Consider the following 22,813-nt stretch of genomic DNA (forward strand, 5'->3'; position numbering starts at 1 on the left):
CTTTTTCAGGTGTCACGTGTTAATTTTCACCGCTCCAAAAAAGTCTCACCTGCGTCTGTCAACTCTTTTCACAATCCAGCTAATAACAGCTTCACCTCAGGGTCCAGGGTGAAGATGAGTTTAGAAAGGGAGGAAATAAGAACGGAAATATTCTAAAAGAACGACACGGGAAGTGCAGCCTCAGCACCTGCCAGTGCCATACCACGAGTATGATTATGCAGAGACCAAAGAGAGCTGGGGGCAGCAACAGATGGCCCAGTGTCACTGCAGTTCACTGGGAATCGTTTGATCTTTTATACATGCAGTTATCTCCCATAGCTGTCGATGGGGTGTGCTGGCAAAAGTGGCACCCAATGACAGCCGTCTCGTTACCTCTGTGTCCCGCGTCCTCGACGCACAATTTCCCCCCGGGACGCACAGCTCCAAATAATGTGCGTTTTTGGGACGCAAGGAAATTTCTCAGTCAAACAAAACAAAACAAAAAAAAAAACTGAGAGAGAGAGCGAGAGAGAGAGAGACACACACACACACGCACACACACAGGCCAGCGATCCCGCGGCCGTGCAGCAGACGTGTTTATGATTCACCAATTAAGGATGATTAGACAATTAAGGATGGAAGAGACCTGCTTATGTTCTTATAAGCCTCCTATCTCTTTCGCTCTCTCTCTCTCTCTCTCTCCCTCAACCACACGCACACGCCACGTACACAAACACAAGCACGCGCGCGCGCGCGCGCGCACACACACTAGCAGCATGTAAACAACACTTTGATTAAAGATCAAAAGTAACCCACGTGATAAGACAGAAAGAAGATATACAGCAATCAACATGGCTTTACATCTTCTCAGCCCCCCCCCCCCCCACACATGTCCTGTATATGTTGCTCTATGTGACTCACTGTTGTTTTGCTGACTTTCGCTGCCCCTCGCGAACTGTTTGCGGACTTTTTGCGGACTTCAAAAAAAAAAATTATCCATCCATCCATCCATCCATTTTCCGAACCGCTTGATCCTCACTAGGGTCGCGGGGGGTGCTGGAGCCTATCTCAGCCATCTCCGGGCAGTAGGCGGGGGACACCCTGAATCAGTTGCCAGCCAATCGCAGGGCACACAGAGACGAACAACCATCCACGCCCACACTCACACCTAGGGACAATTTAGAGCGTCCAATCAGCCTGACATGCATGTTTTTGGAATGTGGGAGGAAACCGGAGCACCCGGAGAAAACCCACGCAGGCCCGGGGAGAACATGCAAACTCCACACAGGGAGGCCGGAGCTGGAATCGAACCCGGTACCTCTGCACTGTGAAGCCGACGTGCTAACCACTGGACTACCGGGCCGCCCGTATTATAATAAAATAAAAAAATATATTTTTTATGAATATGTTTGAAAAAATCCGCAATGCACTGAAGCCACGATAAACGAACTGTGAAATAGCGAGGGATCACGTACAGGTCAGTGGTTCTCAAATAGCTCAGGGGGGCGCAAGGCTCCGTCAAGGGGGGCGCGTTTGGCCTCGGGGAACATGCTTTTTTATTTCGATTTTTTTTTTTCTGTCCAAGAATAAAGTGCAATAGCACCTCGACTACATTAGGGGCAGTGGCGCTCTCCTTGGCAGAGTGCGCACTGCACAGAGAGCATTTGCTCGCTGTTTTTTTGCACTGAGCATGCGCACTTTGCACATGGCACAGAGTATGCGTATGAAGTTTACACACGAAGTCGACAGGCGGAGAGAGAGAGATGGAGAAAAGAGGAAATATGACGAAGCATATGTAGCGCTTGGCTTCACTGTGACTACGGTAGGAGACGAGGAAAGACAGCGGACAGCATGAAGCCAAATGAATTAAGGCATTACTTAAAGACATTGCACCCCAATCCCGTTGATAGAACGTTTGAGTTTTTTCTCAGCAAAAACGTGCCGAATATTGTCAACTATCCCGTTTTGTGACTGCTGCTTGTAGCCATAAATCCAGACATAATCTTTGATTAAAAAAAAATCTGCACAAATTATTTTATATATTTTTGTTTTGCAGGTTAAAGGTTTTTTAAGATTGTGCTCCTGAGTTAATGTTGGTGATCAGTTCGAATGTATTATTATTGATTTTATGTAATTTTATTTTTCAGTATTGTATGGTTTGACATGGTCAGTCAAAAAATATTTAGAGTTTAATTAAGGATTTAATTTTATTTTTGAATTTCAGATTCACTTTAAATCTTTTCTGTGACAGTTAATAAAGCTTTCTTTGTTGTAAGTTGGTCCATATTTCTTTTTTTTTATCCTCTTATACATTAATAAGGAAACAGTGTTATGCAGAGGTGTACTTATAACAATTATATAGACAAATGATAGTATTTATAGTCATGGGGAGGGGGGCGCGAGATGTTTTCTTCTTCTTAGGGGCGGCATGACAGAAAATAATTGAGAACCACTGGTATAGGCTAATCGCTATGAAAAATAATGTGAAACAGTATTGGTTATTCTATAATTATTGCCATATGAGTACAACATGTTTTGATCCATTTATTTTTTTGAATAAATCTGGAGTACACAGTTACTGATGGAATGTTCATTTTCAATGCATAGTTTTCAAACATTTACCCTTAAAACATTATACTTTTGAGTGTCAGAATTCTTGATTATGAATATCAGTCAAAATAGAAAAATGGGTTCCCATGATGAACATTTACGGAACCCAAAATTAGTTACCGTGGTTTCCCATTGGGTAATCCGATGGAACCGAAAAACGGTTACCGTGAATTTCCGAAATCCTCAGGCCTGCTACTGAATTGTTAAAATTTTTGTAGCATTTATTTATAATTGTATGTATATGTTGTTGTTTGTGTTATTATCATATGCAATTGAATAAGTAGACCGTTTCAGAATTCAAAATTTGGGACTCTCGTAATGCATAATGGGACGTGTACTTTTCTGATCAGCGAGTCCCTGGGACTCGCTGGTGGTAAACTGTAAAATTATCACTGAATGAGCACACTAACACCATCTGATTTGAATCTGAACAGTATTATTGGATCTACTCAATGGAGAAAGATATTAGGACACGCAACACCCAAAGAAAGGCAAATTATTGAGTCGGTTTGATTTTGCTGTTATGTCAGCGACCAGTCTACAAGGTTTTCTGAGTAACTCTGTCGGATATTTTCTGTCTCTTGATCCAGATGAACATTTGTAAGGTCTCAGGTAATGAGCTTTTCTTAGCGCCCATTGCAAAACTGTATGTACAATGGGCTACAGTCAAGCCAGAGCAGAAGATTTAGGCTAATACACAGGACACCAAATAACTGCATCAAGATTGAAGTAAAAAAGAAAATAAACTACAATTGAAAGGGGCTGCATTATTCAAGCGTAATGGTGGAGAAATTAGTTGAAATAAACTCCAACTTCCTCAACAAGGGGGTTCAAAAGCCAGTGGTCAGTATTTTAAATTAACTTTGGGATGCCAGTAGACGTGAGAAAAACCTATGTGACAGTTATAAGTGAAGACAATTTAGTTGGGAAAAGCTTAGTCAACAAATGTAGACAAACAACCCATAGCTCCCACAAAGAACCTGCAGGGAATATGACCACAGTCAGAAAGTTGAACAATTAATATTCAGGAGTCTAATCTAATACCAGATTGATTCATTCATTCATTGATTCACATATCCCAGTTATTATTTTTGTTGTATGTGTGACCTATGCTGGACAAAAATAAATACATATTTGAGATGTGAATGCAAAATTAACAAATAGAAAATTCTCAGAAAAGGACTTTTTCTTATCCAGCTAATTAACAAACAACTACAGTTTGTTTAAATGGACTAGACATTTGACAATTTGAGCCATTTCTGAACGACGAAGCTCCTGTATTTGAGCAAAGCGCATGAGCATGCTACCCTCTGGCTTAGTTTGAATAATGATGTTGCCTCCCCCTACTAATCCCACTGAGCAACTTTTAGCCACTGTTGCAGTTTTGTTGTAGTCAACAGCAGATGTTAAACAGATGCTTTTTTGGGGAATAGATAACAACACCCTCCAGTTAGGCTCCCTTTCTCACTCACCCACTTGAGTCATGACTTTAGTCTCCAACATCTGGGCTGGAAAACAATGGTGGTGTGGACTTGGTAGCTTGTTCAGGGTTAAACCACACTGATAAACATGCAAATCCCTATTCATGCTGCAGGTTCAAGAGACAATTCTATCTGCATTTCGCTTGACCCAATAACAAGTGAAAGAACCCTGATGTGCACACAAGCAAAATACGAATTACACAAATGCTGAGCAGCAACCACACAGAACTAAAATAGATAACTAAAAAGATGCGTAGTTATAACCGATCGTGTCCGACAAAGAAATACAGTACTTGCTTTGGAAAATCCTTCATGCCATCTGGGGAAAGCACATTGGTACAAAAATGACATTGGGTAGGGCGCCGACCTCCCGAAGACTGCTGGGATAGCCTCCCAGGGTACTCCTGTGACCCCAGTGAAGGAGGATGAGCGAATTGTCAGGTTCATTTCTCTGGTTATTCTCAGATTCATTTTGGAACTGAAATTTCATTGGAAACACATCATCTCCAGGCAGGGGGTAGTCAAGGTTGTGAAAATCTCACTTCAGGCTTCGATTGGTTCAAGTATAATTAACTGTGCAGTACCGGGCTTCATAGTTCGACACATTAACTGAGTAGTCACATAATTCTATTACAATTTTTTTTTTTTACCGTCGCAACCAACAATAGAACTTTAAAATATTTGATATTTTCAAAATTATGTGAGGTGGGGGTTTGACGGACCTTTCCTGAAGTATACCCGACCTCTCTCCCATCAGGATGCCCCTGCAACATGCGCTGTAGATTTTTCTAACACTGCTCCTGAAAGACAAACCAGATAAATTGTTGGTTTTAGTTGACCAGTCGTCACAATATGATATTGCAGCAATGAAATTACTGTGAAGAAACTTACTCTAGACCCGTCTTCCTCAACTGGCGGACCGCGATCCACAACCGGACCGCCGACCTCCTCTGTCCGGACTCTTGGCAAATTGTATAAAATAAATTATAAAGTGATTTTTACGTTATACATTTTATATTTTTGGACTATAATCTGCGCATTACCGCGATCGCTTGTTAAAATTATCCGTTTTATTATTTGCGTGCACGAACAGATGTATTGCAGAGGACGCAGCAGCGCGACTGTGTGTGTATAATGGCTGAGCAGGGCATGTCGGCGATAACGATGCGCTGATTGGCTCCTCTGAACTTAAGGTGTGCCCATACATAAGCGACACGCATTCAAAATGGATGATTGTGTCAGGAAACAGACGCATGCGTGACGCCACAGTGTGCTCACAGCTTCAGCACACAGACAATTAGACAAGACGAATCGCGGGAGGTTTCGATTGAGTGCAGTTTTGCTCCCGTCTACCCGGGGATCTTTGCAGCTGTTTAACAGCAGAACACCGCAACATGGTAAATGAACATCCCAATGGCGTCCTCAAATAATATTTGCATGCCTCAGACATTGCATTCACCTTTAGTGGAAGAACAGCACTGCACATTCCTGTGCTCCCTTGTGTCAGTATTTAAAATGGTTCTTAACTCCTCTTCTGAAAAGGGGAATTGTACAAATGAAAATAATATTTTTGTTTTCATGTTTAGTATTTATTTTGGTAAAATGAGTATTTTGTTTTGCTTTTGTTAAATTAAGGGAAAAAAAGACAACTACTGTTTAACAAAGTTAAAGTAAAAATGTCTTATTTCCCTAAAAGGGCTATTTCTATTATTAAGCAGGCACAACTTAACAAAATAAAAGAGTTCCTCTGCCTCAACACAATACCTCTCATTATTTGCTGTGTACTGGCAAAGTAAATAATTGTTATTTTCATGCACCCCATTATTGGTTGGTTGTGAGGAATGTTGATTTGTATAAGCTTGGCTTGACCATACTAAATTGGCATATAGCCCTGCTCCCCATGACCGCCGTGCATGGCACCGGACCTTGGTCTTATAAAAAAAAAAAAAGTGGACCGACAGCCTTTCTAGTTGAGGACCACTGCTCTAGACTGCAGCCACTTGTTTTTTTTTCTTCTTCTTTCCCCCCCAAAGAGACTGATGACGTGGTCCGAAGGAATCCCGAGATCAGCGGTTCTTAACTTGGGTTCGATTGAAGCCCAAGGGTTCAGTGAATCAGTCTCAGGGGTTCGACGGAGCCTCTGCCGTGGAGGTTAAGACCCACCTGACTCAACATGTCAATTAGTTATGACACACCCGCTTGGCCATCGCTAGCTGCAGATGATCACATTACATTGCTAGTCCCATCAACGCTGTGGGAAATTTAGTTCGCTCAGTAGTCAAGGTATGACCGTCGTGATAGTACATTGTGTGATATTTTTAGAATGTTTTAATACCTGCTAGCTATGTTGAGTAAAAAAAAAAAGTGGTCGGATGAATATGTACAACATGAATTCACATGCATTGCAGAATGTGATGGGACTCAGCATCCTATCTGCATCATTTGTCATGACAAGTTGAGCAACTCTAGTCTCGCACCAGCAAAACTGAAGGAACACTTCTTGAATGTTTATGTTTCAGTCATGAAGGCTTCGATAAATATGCATATGAACTGGTTGGGTTTGATACCGCTAATAAGGTTAAGAACCACTGCCCTAGATGTTCTTCGTAGGTTGCTGACAGTTAGCACATCCGTGTGAAAGACAGCTATTGGAAGTGTTCTTATGTAACAGGAGGCAGAGTTGGCATTTTGAGCGACAGCCCAAGCCAGCTGGTCAATGTGGATGTTCGACCTGAGAACAATTTTTACCTTTAAACCAAAAGTAAAACAATTTAAAAATGTTTTCTCGAAGCTGTCACGTCATCAGTTTTTCATCAATACCGTACTATCATGTTTTACAAGCAAAAGGCTCGGTCAGGCTTTTAGTTGTAAAATTAATGAAGCCTTTAGAGATGAGAGGCAAAACATTAATTCATAAAACAGGATCAATCAATAAATAAAACAGTAACAAAGCGAGAATAGAAGGCAATTTAAAAGATGTTTTAGACAATGGAAAATTCCTAAGACCTTACAATAACACCATGTCGACATTACTTGCAAATCTGGCCCTATTATTTATGAGCCTATTCTGATGGACATTTGTTAAGAATTGTGTTAATTTATTGTAATAAAAGTATGAGAAAAATGAAATTGTATTTTTAAGCTTTGAGCTTGATTTGTCAAAAATGAAATGTGGTTGGTTGTTTACATACTTGATGGCATAGGGCTCCTATGGCATACATAATATTAAAACGACATACATTTTATACATTTAGCAGATGTTTTGGAGCTAATATAACACCCTTTAAGATTATCTATCTATCTATCTATCTGTTTATTCTCATTCAAAGCTTTTTTTTTTCCTGAAATGCACCAATGGCTTTGGTAGAAAAAGGGAATACCCCCAAACATGTGATCATCATCACAACTTTATATTGATTTTAAATTGGCAGTTTTAATGTACCTGTACTCCAAACGAAGATAACCACTAGAAACTGCTTCAACATTTTATTAACACAGGAAATAAATTAATAAAACAAAATAGATTATTGTGGCCCCGTAGTAGAGTGGTTAGCACGTCGACTTCACAGTGCAGAGGTACCGGGTTCAATTCCAGCTCCGGCCTCCCTGTGTGGAGTTTGCATGTTCTCCCCGTGCTTGCGTGGGTTTTCTCCAGGTTCTCTGGTTTCCTCCCACATTCCAAAAACATACATGGCAGATTAATGTGTGAGTGTGAGCGCGAATGGTTGTTCGTTTCTGTGTGCCCTGTGATTGGCTGGCAACCGGTTCAGGGTGTCCTCCACCTACTGCCCGAAGACAGCTGGAATAGGCTCCAGCACCCGCCGCGACCCTAGTGAGGATAAAGTGGTTCGGAAAATAAATGAATGAATGAAATAAATTATTAAAGGTTTTCACAACAATGTTTATTTAACATGACAACAAATGGAGAACAATATAAAATAACACAGTGACCCATTAAAAACTGACCCCTAAAGAAATATAGGTTTTTAAAGTTATGATTGTACTTATGGTGTGAACATCATCGCTACTTGCAGGAATCAAAAGATGACACCACTGATTGCTGTGTTTTGAGTTACGGCTGGGTACACCCTGAATTGGTTGCTAGCCAATTGCAGGGCGCACAGAGACAACAACCATCCGCGCTCGCAATCACACCTCGGGACAATTTAGAGTGTTGCATGAACCTGCCATGCATGTTTTTGGGATGTGGGAGGAAACCGGAGTGTCTGGAGAAAACCCACGCAGGCACGCAGAGAACATGCAAACTTCACACAGGAAGGCCACAGAATGGAACCCTGCACCTCTGCACTGTGAGGCTGACGTGCTAACCACTGGCTCACCGTGCCACCCGGTGAATATCAGTTTTTTGGTTTTATGATTGGCTACTTCTATAGATGCCACGTATTGATGTTTACATGCATTTTGGACGTCTGCAAATGTGTTCAATTCATGTACCGGTAACTTGATATCGGTTATTCCTGTGTCGCTGCACTCCAACCCCTTGCCGCCATTGAAGCAATGTCTTCCCGCTGTGGGGAGAGTGTAAATCCCACTCGTTGGGCATGGCACCATCAACAGGGAGTTGGTTCGCAGCATATAACAAGTAGCCTACTTTTGAAGGGTTCCCGACCCGGTCAGCTGTTTTTGAGACACACCACAAGGAAGCCATCACACTGACAGGCGAAGGCTGAAGAGACAGCTGAAACTGCTAGTTTGGTCTGAGTTTTTTTCATCACTAAAAACAGACCATTGTCTCATAAAAAAAGACACCGTAAACCTATTTCAACTAATAAGAAGTTAAGATGAACGTCGTAGCGCTACCCATCACAATGTTTTTCTCCAATTTAAAAACCTCAGAGCCTCGAGCAGCAAAGGCTACGAGTCAAGTGAGATTCGCCTTCTTCACCACCCACACAACCCTCTTCGCCTCTCTTAGAAGGCAATGTTGATGAATGTTAACTCATTCACTCCCAAAGACGTTTTTAAACGTCTTTTCAGACTTGGTCTAGAATTGGCTGGAACTGAATGAGTTAATTACAGTATAAGGTTTTGTAATTGAAAATTGAAGTTGATATGGGTACTGTTGTAATCTTTTTCTCAAATGGACGCTACAACTTCGTGTTTGCTTTCAAAACTTGGCTTGTAGCAGACGTGTGCACATTTTCAGCATGACGTCTCTGATCCACTGGTGAAAGGACACTTTGATCCTCTCCTCTTTCATTTATAACTGCTTCAGAGAACAAAGTGTATGCAGAAAAGTGGTGAAGATTGCACGACTGTCTGTGTCCTATGTGTTGTGTTGTGTTGTGTTATTTTTGTTATTTTGACTTCAAAATGGCGCCGCGAAAGTGGCTGCCTTTCCAGCAGCTCCTATATTTTGTTGTTCTACTTCTTCCTTTCATAACTTTGCTGCTGTGAATTGGGAATTTCTCCATTGCGAGACTAATAAAGGTTTTCTTATCTTATCTTATCTTAAATATGTAAAGTATACAGTAAATACTGCTTGCATATTTTAAACATCCTGGTACCTGTGATGTTTCTTGCTTGCAATAACATCAGTGATCAGACAGACAACATTGTGGACAGCAGCTCTTCCCATTCACCTTACTTCCGCATGTACATACACATAATGGGCCTATGACCATGTGAGGATATCATGCATTCCTTTCTCTTTATGCTGCTGTCATGCGTATCGAAATCGTGTCATGGTAACCATGAAGTGCAAATATAGCCTAAAATTGATTTTATCCACAGCCTGTAACGAAACTGCTCAATAGATCAGTTTCATGTGACGTATGCATACATTAAGTCTGGCTGCGCGCATCTTGGAGGCAGAAAACACATGATTGTGAGTCGTAATAGTCTCGTGCTGTGGGTTGTCAGAATGGAGTGACGTCATTTTGATGCGCGCACATCTTGGAGGCAATGTTTGCAAACATTGAAACTCATCTACAGATTTTCTTTAAAATGCATTTTCTGGTGTTATTTGTTCATGTCTGAGTGTGCAATGTCCGGATATATATTTTTTTGCACTTGGGGGAAAAAAAAACAAAAAAAAAAACAATGAAAAAACAACCCCCACACAAAGATCAATGATGTTGCTGACATATCCATTTTTCATTACTTTTATTTTTATTTGAAAAAATAAGATGCATTCTCCTTTTCCCTGAATTCTCATCATCCTCATCCTCGGAGGGCAAATAAGCAATTATACAGCATATGAAAACACTTCATGGTGACTTATGGCAGCTGTCTGAGGAGATAAATGTCCAACGCTAAAGGAGGAATTTGATATCAAGTCCTACTTGCTTGGTTTAATGTTTCTTCTGTTTCATGGTTCTCAAAAATAAAAGCTTGTCTTCCTCGAGTAATAAACAGGCACGTGCATGAAAATAGAATACAAAATGTCGGATGTACTAATTTGAGGTTCCTTTGTTTAAGTGTCTGTTGTACAAGGGTTGCTACTATGATGTCACAATCTTTATGGAAAGTGTGTTGACACAGCTTTGCCACGAACGCGCCCTGAAATTGTCACACAAAACTAATGAGGATTCATAATTCTAAACCTTGGCGGGAGGATGGCTGGAATGATATGTCGTGAGTGCTGTTGACTTCAATCTTTTCATCATATGGTGTCACTCATCAAAAGGCAGAACGTGAGTCCTGTCAAGCTGAGAGGTGACTAATTGAAACGACAACTGCTCATTGATCACAGACTGGCGACCGCACAGAAATCATATGATAGGAAGTGCAGAAAACCATGAGAGGTACTGCCGGGGCTGTAAATATTTTAACCCCAATGCACGGCTGAGGGACAAAGTCCTGGCAATAAGTTATTTCGATATATAATGCTCATGTGATTAAGTTCAGTGTTCTATTACCAGTTTGTTGGTGAAGAAAGATTGTTAGCTGCTGAAAAAAGACAAAGAGTACTGCAGCTAGGCATCAATCTTCTCCTAAAGCCGGCTATCGCATATTACCGTAGTCATTTTCAGAAGGGCCCAACTGGTATTTTTGAGGCAGATGCCTAATTGGATATGTAGCAGAATTAAATTGACATTTCATCAGTTGATTCATAATACCGGTAATTATATACAGGATGGATAAAATATTGTCCTCGATAGTTTAGCCTTAGAACAATAAAAATATGAATAACAGGCAGAACATTTGGACTGTTTCACTTGTCCTTTAGTATTTGTTTAACTTTACAAGAACTTTGCAAAATCTGACAATTTCTTTTGTAGGGAAATGTTTGAATGTAGAGTATTATTATTATTATTATTATTAATGTTTGTCCCATGTTGTAATTTATTGTGTGAGAAAAAAATCCTCCTGATTTCAAAAGAGCTTATGTCATACGTTTAAATCAGTCAGCCGATTAGGCGGATTCTGTAAGTTTAGCTATCTGCACCATTTCACATTTGATATCGTTGAAAACAGATATGAATTTGCCTTTGACACTAAACGCCATCAAACCTTTATGTCTGATGAAAGTTTGATGAAGTTCAGTGTCAAAAATCCAAAAACTTGTCATGGCTAGCAAGATGTGTCGTCAAACTTCAGGCCATTTGGCCACTGCAATTTTGGCCATCTTCTGTTGATTACTATTTAAACTACCGTAAATACATTCATTTAGGGGGGAAAAAAATCCCTAAAAGCTAATCATGTATTTTACACTTACAAAAGGCCACCATCAGAAACATGTACAGATGGGTTTGCTAATTGCTTATGCCAGTTCATTAAGTGTATTAGACTGAGCCAAAAACAACAGATGGAAGAGATGCTCGACTGGAAAAAAAAAAGAGCATAAATTGAAATGTCTGGGCTTGCTTACTTCATGGGCGATGTCTCTGCTGTTAAAACATGAGCTCCAACCTGTCCAAGTGCTAACAAATGGGACAGGGAAGCGATTGGCTAAGTGGGCATGGTTGTGAAACAATGAGTCAGCTAAAGGCTTTGAGCGCCGTCAGCACCCCACAGAGCCTTGATGTTTTGATACAGGGATGTGAAACGGGCTGATGACTGCAGCAGCAACCTTGTAGAACCTGAATCCAACCCGTAAGTGCACTGAAGCATCTCTGTAAGTTTTTCAAGCTCGTAACAGCAATGGAATTTCTTCTTTATAGTTACAAACATCCTCAAAGTGCCAACTCAAACGTGCAACAAAAAAATAACATACTCTCGGAAGTGAACAGCAACAGTTTACCGGTGTCACCTAATCCATAATGCAGCCGCCATGTGCTGCTTTTGTCAGGATGATCAAATAAATGAATGGAAGTCATAAAATAAGTCGACGCTGCATGCTGACAGTTTGTTACTGTGGCTGTTTTTATGGATTTCACCGAGCATACGGAGGCTGTTTTGCGATGTACTGTCTGGCCCATCTCTTAGAATCGTGGTTGGCAGCATAAAGTTGAGTCATGCAAACCTTTTGAAACAACATATGCACTCACACAGAAAGTGGTGCCCCAGTTTCTCAAGGTGCACTTAGTCATCCATCGAACCACAAGCCTTATATTCCCCTCATTGGTTTGGAAATGCAAAACAGAAGTCGAAAGACCAGAATGGTACAGGTATTGTCATGGCACGGGTTGAACTTAGGTTCATTTGGCCACATTTAATGTGCCGCCTGCTGATGTTAGGTGCACTTACATTGACACAATTGAGACATTCGAGCATTGACAAGTTAAAAAAAACATGCATCAAAAAAATAAAAGAAAGTGTCTGATGATTTGGCTAGAGGGGTGAAATCTGGCCAACCAGATCCAAGTTGCAATATTCTGACATGCCTCCTTATAACGCCGAATGTTTATTTGATAAAGACATCACACAAGCATTGGGCAAACCAGATGCATTGCTGTGTATTTTGGCATTATTCTCAACATTTGGAACAAAATGTGAATTGAATCAAATTATTTTAGCCTGAATTTGGCTCAATTTGCTTCATCTGAGACAGAATGGGGAAGTACTGTACCTTTTAAAGCTGACTAAATGCTGGTAAATCCTCAGACAGCGGCTCTGTGCAGTTTCTGCAATTATGGTGTCACCATCTCAACTCCACTTTGTTTATAGAGCACTTTCACAACAAAGGATTCCACTGAAAAAAAGGTCTAAACTATCCTGTCTGGCCATTAGGGCTGACAGATACCAGCTTCCCACAAAAGGATATGCCATACAAGGGATGAAAAAAAAACCCCCGTCTGAACCTGAAGGTCACATTAGTAAATTGTAACCTTTTAGAAAGACAATGAGAACCAGAATTCCATCCTGATGCAATATTATGCAAAAAAAACCAAAAATAACATTTCAAATAAAGTTTCAAAGCCTTCCCAGCTGTCCCTTTTGAAAGACCGATATTTTTCATTCATTTTCAACTGGTACTTTTATCCACGTCTGTCCATGTAAATTAAGATAAGATAAGAACACCTTTATTAGTCTCGCAATGGAGAAATTCCCAATTCACAGCAGCAAAGTTATGAAAGGAAGAAGTAGAACAACAAACTATAGGATCAGAAATAGGTAGGATTTATTGTGGATCTAGATTAAATGCTACATGAATAAAAATGAGCGGAGAATAGCCTTTTTAATATTTCAGACAGTGGACCGCTGGATCAATGACAAGCCCAAAGTGCAGGGACTTTCCATTATTGCTGCCTTTCCTTGTTGGTAACAGCAGACTGAACTGAATGTCCTGCATTCTGACTTCCCACTCAAACACCTCTGCACACACTACTAAGCATGATATGCATTCTCATTTCACAGAGGGAACTGCAGCTCATGAGGAGACGTGAAGGCTTTTAAAGGTTTGTCTCACCTGCTTTGCTCCCGATATGGTATGCACACAGCCAGGAGATCTGGAGCCTTTCAGATCTAGGCACATGGATGTCTATTAAAATTGCATTTCTACCGTCTTTATTACTGATTTGTCTTACTATTTATTGTGCATGTTAAATTACTCCATGTACAGCACTTTGTATGCAGCGATGGCTGTTTGAAAGTGCTCTATAAATACAGTTGACTTGACTTGACTTGACTTGGAGAAAGGTTTGTGCCTCAACCCATTATGAGATCACTAATCGATTTAAAGTGTGCTTGCCACTTTGGGAACCATTAACTGTTGTATAGGCGCAGTGGAAGCTTTTTTTTTTGTCATTAAACATAGAAAGACTTTAATGGAGAGGACATAGAAAATGATGTGAAAGTTCAGAAGGAAGATCTGCCGCTAGGGATGGTTTTATGGATATAGTGGTAACAATATATTGATACTCACACTATTTGGCATCAATTTAATAAGATAAGAAACCCTTTATTTGTCTCACAATGGAGAAATTCACAATTTACAGCAGTAAAATTTGAAAGGAAAAAAGTAGAAAAACAAAAAGTATTTGCATGCACAAAAATAAATTTAAAAAAATGAACAAATGATAAAATTTCAACTCACAAATTTAAAAAAATTACTTGATGCAAAGATGACCTCCAACTGTTTTGGATACTAGCGTACTTCAATTACTGTGCTGATACAAGCCTGTCTATGATGGTGTATTGTGCTGGTCCATGTTATGTGAGAAGTACATCTCCAAAACCAAAAGCCAGTAAGAGTGCGGGAAAGAATGACGCAAAAAAAAAAAAAAAAAAAAAAAACCTAAGTGTGTTTCTAATTTAGAAAATCTTGATAACGTTCCAGAAAGGTGCCACAACTATGACAAATCAGTTTCACACAGTAGAATGACATTATTGAACAAATATCTGAAACAACACAATCCGAGAGCCACAGTGAGGCTTGGTATAAAAAATAAATAAATAAATAAAAGCTAAGCTTCACCAAAAGTCAGATCTCCTACACCACCTGCATCCAGTAAAATACCCTGTTTGGAAGTTTTCAAAAAGGCAAAGTTACCAGGTGAAGACAGCAGTGTTACCTTTCTCGTGGGAAAGACAAAATCTCAACACAATACAGTGATGCTTTAAGCTACAAATTAATGAGTTTCTCAAGGTATGAACCGTCCATTTGCTGATTTTTTTGCATTAAATTGCAAGCGTAGACTGGAGAAACGAGCACTATACAATGGTGGGTGACTCAACTCACACGTAACAAGCTTTTTTTTTGACAAATATATGATACAGTGGTTAATATGTATTCTTTTAAAAAGAGGCTGTCTTTTTAACTCTCAGATGAAGTTTACTGTCAAACTAAACATAAAACAGAGAGCGTTACAAATTATGTATTGAAAGTAACCACACAGCCTCCACTACCGGAATTAGCATCGATGAGTTGTTGCCCTTTCAGCAATGGATATCTGAACACAATCAGTGCTGCACTTGCAGAGAGACCATATAACTATTCTCCCCGGCATATATTCTCTATCCTCTTTATCCATCCATCCATCCATTTTCCGAACCGCTTGATCCGCACTAGGGTCACGGGGGGTGCTGGAGCCTATCCCAGCCGTCTTCGGGCAGTAGGCGGGGGACACCCTGAATCCGTTGCCAGCCAATCGCAGGGCACACAGAGACGAACAACCATCCACGCCCACACTCACACCTAGGGACAATTTAGAGCGTCCAATCAACCTGCCATGCATGTTTTTGGAATGTGGGAGGAAACCGGAGCACCCGGAGAAAACCCACGCAGGCCCGGGGAGAACATGCAAACTCCACACAGGGAGGCCGGAGCTGTGAAGCCGACGTGCTAACCACTGGACTACCGGGCCGCCCCTCTATCCTCTTTAAAGAATGACAATTATTACTGCCGTAATAATAATATTTATTTGTTATGCTTCCCCCCGGTGCTCATGGTGCGCCCACAGAATGAGCAGCAGAGGTGAAGGAGAAAGTATGTTGAAAAACTGTTTCAATTCTTTTTAACTGTATATAATTATGTCATGACTGTATGTTTTAATAACATTGAATTTCATAGAGTGCTATTTCTTCCATATTAAAAATGTTGCAAATATTGTTTGGAATGGATTCATATCCATTTATTTTTCCATTCATCTCAATGAGGAAAGACGATTCGATATTTGAGTGTTTTGAGTTATCAGGTCCAGGAATGAAGTAAACTTTGGGGTGAGCCATATTGCTTTAAGCCCTTTGCCCCCCGCCGTCCCCCCCTGAAAATCGATTGGACTATTTTAATCAATTGTTATGAACTGTCAAAAAAAAAAAAAAAGATTGTGAACGACATTGACATTATTCCAAACTTGGAGAACACACAAACATAACATTTACTACTAGTTTGTACATTTTAATATATTTCTAAATGGGTGACTGTTTAACAACAAATTAACCAGGATATTCCTTTTTGGGTAAACATGTTGTGTGAAGTTGTTTGTCAATGAGATAGAGGATCATGATTGACGTCTCCATGTCTCCAGCCACGAGTATTTCTGCACAGTGATACTGAAATGGTAATCCCACAGTTATAGTGTGCATGACGTCACTCGCATTGGAAGCAAGGTTTGAATACAAACAAACAGTGCAGTTTTGCAACAGCTGGCGAGTGACACGAATATAGAAGTAATGTTTCAAATCTGACCCATTTAGTTCTCCCTCTAACTTAGTTAATTGCTGGCTCTCACACTGACTCTGTATGACCTCCAAAATTAATTATTCACTGAGTGGACTCCTTCATGTTGGGAGGAAGCTCCTCACAGGTTTAGCATTCGAAACAAACAACCCCCCCACCCCCTCCAGAAAAAAAAACAAAAAACATATCATGGCTAAAACTACAGCAAATGGTTCAGCTCAATGCAAAAAAAATTAAAAAAAATAATAATAAAAAGAATAAAGGGTGGAAAGTGTTAACATAGAGGATAATGCTATAACCCAGTTGTTGTAAATGGACCACTCATTCACAAACAACAACGATAAGTGCCAATACTATCTGCCCCAAAGTAGTTACGGCCAAAATGCTGCAAATAGTATAAAACGACTTAGCATGAGGCAAAATAAACTCTAAATGATGTTCTGGCCAAGGCATTTATGGGGCTCTGAGCAGGATTTTGTTTGGGTCCCGCTTGGCTCCCCACCACAGCTGTCTCACTTCTCACGACAACTAATACAAGTGTTACACTTGGCCCTAAGCAGGCGTTTAGTTCACATGTGCCTTGGCTGTCATTATGTGCCCAGTGTGTGTGTGTTTGTGTTTTTTTTTTTTTTTCTCTGAGTACCTTAGTTTGCTCTCATATCCCAAAAGTATGCTTGTTCGGTTAATTGAAAATCCAACATTGTCCAAAGTAGTGACTGTGAGTATGACTGGTTGTTTCTGTGTGCTATGATTGACTGGCCCATGGTTTACCTCACCTCTCACCTAAATACCGCTGGGATTTGCGCAAATTTGCCTTAACCCTAATGAGGGCAAGTAAATCTACAAAAATAGCGATTTACTATTATTTTATTCAACAGTCTACATGGAATCATACAAGTGCGCACACATCTACTGTACATCGTGTGTCGTGGCAAAATTTCACTGTTAAGGTTTGATGTGTCTATAAAGATAACATGCAACACCTCCTCATGTTGCAGGTAACAAATGTTATTCAAAATAATATATCTCCTCAAAAGAAATGGTGCAGAAAAAAAAACAGAGGAAGCTCAGAGCAGCATGTGATGTATCCCTGCAGTCAATTATACGCGAAGTAGCTTCTAAGCTCCCTGAGAATGTTGCCATTACCCATTGGGGAGCACAAGTAATTACAGACCGCTTTTATCCCCATTTTGTCGACAGGAATAAGCCTAAAAGCTTGGCATCATGGCCAAGAAAATAAAGATTCCCAAGGTATACTTCAGAAATGTGTTCCTCGAGCCGGTCCTTGGCCTCGAGGACCGGCTCGAGGACCGGTCCTTGGTCCTCGGCCTTGGCCTCAGAGTCAAGTCCTTGGTCCTTGGCCTCTGAGTCAAGTCCTTGGCCTTGGATTGCCGGTCCTCGGACACAATGAGGGATTAGAGCCTCGAATCCCTTGTCCAAGGACCGCTAAAATCACGAAGGAATCTAATAAATTCCATCGAAGGAAACCCATATTGATGGATTAACTCTGGCGCTTTAAGAGGGGCGGGTCTGCCACTGACAGGTGACAGTTAGCGCAACATATAAAGAGCATATAAATAGCGTGTAAAGCCTTTCTGTAACAGTGGTGTCTTTTATTTAGTTATTTTTGCACAGTCGTCACGTTTGTGCGGTTGGACTAGAATGTTTGTTTGAACCAAGTAATTTGCGTTACAGCTGGAGTCAATAATGTCGGCAGTTCACTTCCGGGTTTGGCCCTTGGGATTTGGAGTCCTTTTGCTCTATTCCAGTTATGTTTGCTGAATGCTTTCTCATGTTTGGAATAATGAATATTGATAATACATAGTTTAAAATCATGGTTGATTTAATTATTTATTATTATTATTGTGAAGTTGAAGGTATTAATAAATGTAGTATTAGTGTTAGTGGTAATAATTGTAGTACTCAGAGAATGTTTAGAGATTCAGCCATCTCGTTACCTCTGCGTCCCGTGTCTGAGACGCATAATTTTCCCACGGGACGCACAGTTCCAAACAATGTGCATTTTTGGGACGCAAGGAAATTTCTCAGTCAAAACAAACAAACAAACAAAAAAACTACGGCAAGCCTGAGGATTTCACAGTAACAATCGTTACCGGTAGCGTGTCGTTTCCGTGGCGTCATTTTCACGGTACCGAAAAATAGTTTAACTATAAAAGTCACCGCACTTGAGTTGACTGTGTGATCAACGCGATTTCACTGCGCTCGTATGTGTGTTTGTGATGTGGTGTGGTGTGTGAGTGTGTTTCTTCTAATTTACTTTTGTTTTGTTTTGTTTTCAGTGTTGGGGGGGACACAACAGATGACGTTATGTGCGCATGCGGGTTGTTATTTTAGTCCGCAAACTGAGGAATCGCGCGGATGAAAGTTTGAGATGGCAGCGAAAAAAACTCACCAAGGTCTACTAATTACGATTTTTAAGAAATGGGAATGCTAGTCTGATTTTTCGTATGAATCATCCAAAGGGCGTATCACTAAACTCACCTGTGACGTATGCACAGAACGCAAGAGCGAGATACGATGAGAGGCACGATTACGAGGCAAGTTGGTCATTAGATTTGTAGGCTAATCGCTGTGAAAAATATTATGAAACAGTATTGGTTATTCTATAATTTACTGGTTGTAGCATGGTAAATGTATGAATAAAACATTCGTCAAGGTGTAGTAATGCTAATGTTCACTGTTGGTAGAACGAATGATGACGTGTGTTAAATTCTTTCGTCAAATTGAGAGTAGATTACACACGCATCGTCTTGGGAAGAGGATGTCAAGCCACATCAATACTTACCTGTATTAATGATTACCAGTCAATTAATCTTTGCAGTGTGAGATTGGAAAAAATACTCTGATGATGCCACATGAGTACACCAGTTTTCGATCCATTTATTTTTTGGAATAAACCTGGAGTACACACCTGCTGATGTAATGTTCATTGTTAATGCATCGTTTTCAAACATTGACCCTTGAAACATTATACTTTTGAGTTTCGGAATTCTTGATTATCAATATCAGTCAAAATAGAAAAATGGGTTCTCATGATGAACGTTTACGGAGCCCAACATTAGTTCCCGTGGTTTCCTATTGGGTAATCCGACGGAACCGAAAAACGGTTACCATGAATTTCCTGCTACTGAATTATTTACATTTTTGCAGCATTTGTTTATCATTGTATGTATATGTTGTTGTTTGTGTTATTATCATATGCAATTGAATAAGTAGACCCTTTCAGATTTCGAAATTTGGGACTCTCTCAATCCATAATGTCACTCATACTTTTCTGACCAGCGAGTCCCTGGGACTCGCTGCCGGTAAACTGTAAAATTATCACTGAGAGATTACCGCTTTTTCTGCAGTCAGTGATTGACTTCTATGCAAAGTCATTTCTCAACTTGTGTTCCGTGCCATGTCATGCCTGTTGAGTGTTGATTTACTTCATATTAAGAAACTACTGCACTAAAACATTAATTCATAAATGTATACCATATGATTTTATTTTTTTCTCAGTATAAACAACACGTACCCTGACTGTTCTACTCTTTGAATAAAAACACTTCATTCAAGCGTTAGGGGGTGCAAAGGGTTATGATGGAGGGGTGTTGCAAATCATGAAGACCTGCCAAGTGGTATGATAGCATTGTTTTATACATGTCCTCGGCTAGGCTTAGTTTCAAAATCAGTCCTTGGTCCTTGGCCTTGGCCTCGGAGGCAAGTCCTTGGTCCTTGGCCTCGGAAAATTTCTCAAGTCCTTGGCCTTGGCCTTGGCCTCGGAATCAAGTCCTTGGCCTTGGCCTCGGGTTGCCAGTCCTTGGACACAACACTGGTATGCTTGACATTGGCTTTTTTTGTTGTCTCTCAATCTAGAGGCCATCATACAGCTCAATAATTATATTTGGACTTTTTAATTATGGTTAGTCATGTTAAATGTGTGCTGCAAAAGAAATGCAGAGGTGGGCTGTATTGATGGAGAACACCCGGAAGGTACAGATGGAAGGCTCCTTTTTATTTTATTTTTTATTTTTTTCTCCTCATTACTCCCTCTTGTAGCTTCATCATGGCACATGTGCGATGTGCATGGCCTCACATTTGCACTGTTGCCATACATTCAAGGCTGCACATGAAAATGCAACAGGAAAGCTAAACTGAAAGCAAAATGGACCATATATCAACAGTGTTTCCAAGAATACAGTAAGTGAACTGAATCTTTGAGGCGGTGACTCCCTCACCATTTGCCCAACAGTACAGGCACTGTTGATTATGTCTGCTTTTAGAGCTGACCTGCTGACCTGCTGACACGCCTACTGCCCTGAATCGGTTGCCAGCCAATCGCAGGGCACACAGAGACGAACAACCATCCACACCCACACTCACACCTTGGGACAATTTAGAGCGTCCAATCATTTGCCATGCATGATTTTGGAATGTGGGAGGAAACCGGAGCACCCGGAGAAAACCCACGCAAGCCCGGGGAGAACATGCAAACTCCACACAGGGAGGCCGGAGCTGGAATCGAACCCGGTACCTCTGCACTGTGAAGCCGACGTGCTAACCACTGGACTACCGGGCCGCCCCACACTGTAGTCCACCAACTCAATTCTGTGTCAACATCAACATCTACCAGAGAATCTGTATTATGATGGCTTGGCGGCATGATATCGTTATTTCCCATGATGCTTTGATTCTTAATGTGACACCACAGTAGTAATATGCCCAGTCTTATATGTACTTAGAGATGATTATGTGTTCCATTTATTTCTGGTTTATCCCGTCACAGTTAACATCTGTCCATCCATTTTCCATTCCGCTTATCCTCACAAGGGGGTGCTGCAGCCTATTCCAGCTGTCTTCGGGCAGTAGGCGGAGGGCACCCTGAACCGGTTGCCAGCCAATCGCAGGGCACACAGAGACAAACAACCATCCACGCTCACATTCACACCCAGGGACAATTTAGAGTGTTCAATCAGCCTGTCATGCATGTTTTTGGAATGTGGGAGGAAACCGGCGTACCCGGAGAAAACCCACGTAGGCCCGAGGAGAACATGCAAACTCCAGACAGGGAGACTGGAGCTGGAATTGAACCTCTGCACTGTGAGGTCGACGCGCGAACCACCAGACAACCGGGCCACCCCACAGTTAACATGAGAAGGGAAATTCAAAAGAAATGGTGTCATGGCTCAGGGGTAGGGTGGTTGTCCCCTAACCCAGAGGTTGTCGGTTCAATACCTGGACCTTGTGACCAAATGTTATCAAGTGAGACACTGAACTCCAATTTACTCCTGATGCTCCGTCATCAGTAGGTGAATGGGAAGTCAGTGTGAAGTGCTTCGAGGACCTTAATCGGTGGAAAAGAGCTAAAGCAGTGAAAGACCAACTCCCAGCCAAGTGAAATGACAACAGGCACAGGAACCAAGCAGAATAAGCATGGGGATATAATGATCACAAACAACCTGTCAAAATACGAGTGGAGGTGGAGGAGGCTCGTCTGATGAGACACAGGAAGACTCTTCAATTTACAGAAAGCCCATAAAAGCACGAAAACAAACTTGAGCTCCACCTTTACTTGCATTTATTACATTTGCTCCGCATTCAAATTCCATGCTGGCTGTGTGCAGGCCACATTGGCAGACGACCTCAATACTTTGTGCCAACTGTTTCCCCATCTCCCAAAATGTGCAGTGGCGTTTAGTTATCACCAAGAGAGCCTTGTTGTCAGCACTTAGCCCAAGTACCCTTTACTTGTTTATCTTATTAACACTGTGTCACATGGATTATGTTGGTAATTGAGGCGGTAAAGTGCCAATTGGACTGTTTCTCCTTCATGACTTAATAGCACGTTTTTCTTTTTTTTTTTTTTTGCTGGGGAGGGCCGATGAGCATGGGAGTCAGACCTAAAGTCAAACATAAACCATTTTTCAGCAAACATACAACTTAAACAAGTCATTGGCAGGCATGTGCAATGATATTTTAAAAAAATCAGTAGGCGGAGGATATCAACACAATATAATACCTGGAAGTGATTTTAAGTCAAACCAGGGTTGTGTTCGCAGTCACTTCCTATCCACTATGTAATGCACTATAAAGTGAAATCTTTTTGGCCCAAGTTTACAGTGGGAAAAACTGTGATAAATAATGCACCATATCTTTCAACCTCTCTGTGGACAGGTATCATAACATTCTCAAAAAGCAGTAAGATTCAACAAAT

The 22,813-nt window shown here is 40.9% G+C and overlaps 1 pseudogene; it reads left to right on the plus strand.

Annotated features, from left to right (window-relative positions):
* The window catches only part of LOC147211356 (uncharacterized), a 68,366-nt pseudogene that overhangs the window by 38,330 nt on the left and 7,223 nt on the right, over positions 1-22,813 (plus strand).

The sequence above is a fragment of the Hippocampus guttulatus genome, chromosome 1 (assembly GCF_054856545.1).
Source record: "Hippocampus guttulatus isolate MCC_2025c chromosome 1, RoL_Hgut_1.0, whole genome shotgun sequence".
Taxonomy (NCBI): domain Eukaryota; kingdom Metazoa; phylum Chordata; class Actinopteri; order Syngnathiformes; family Syngnathidae; genus Hippocampus; species Hippocampus guttulatus.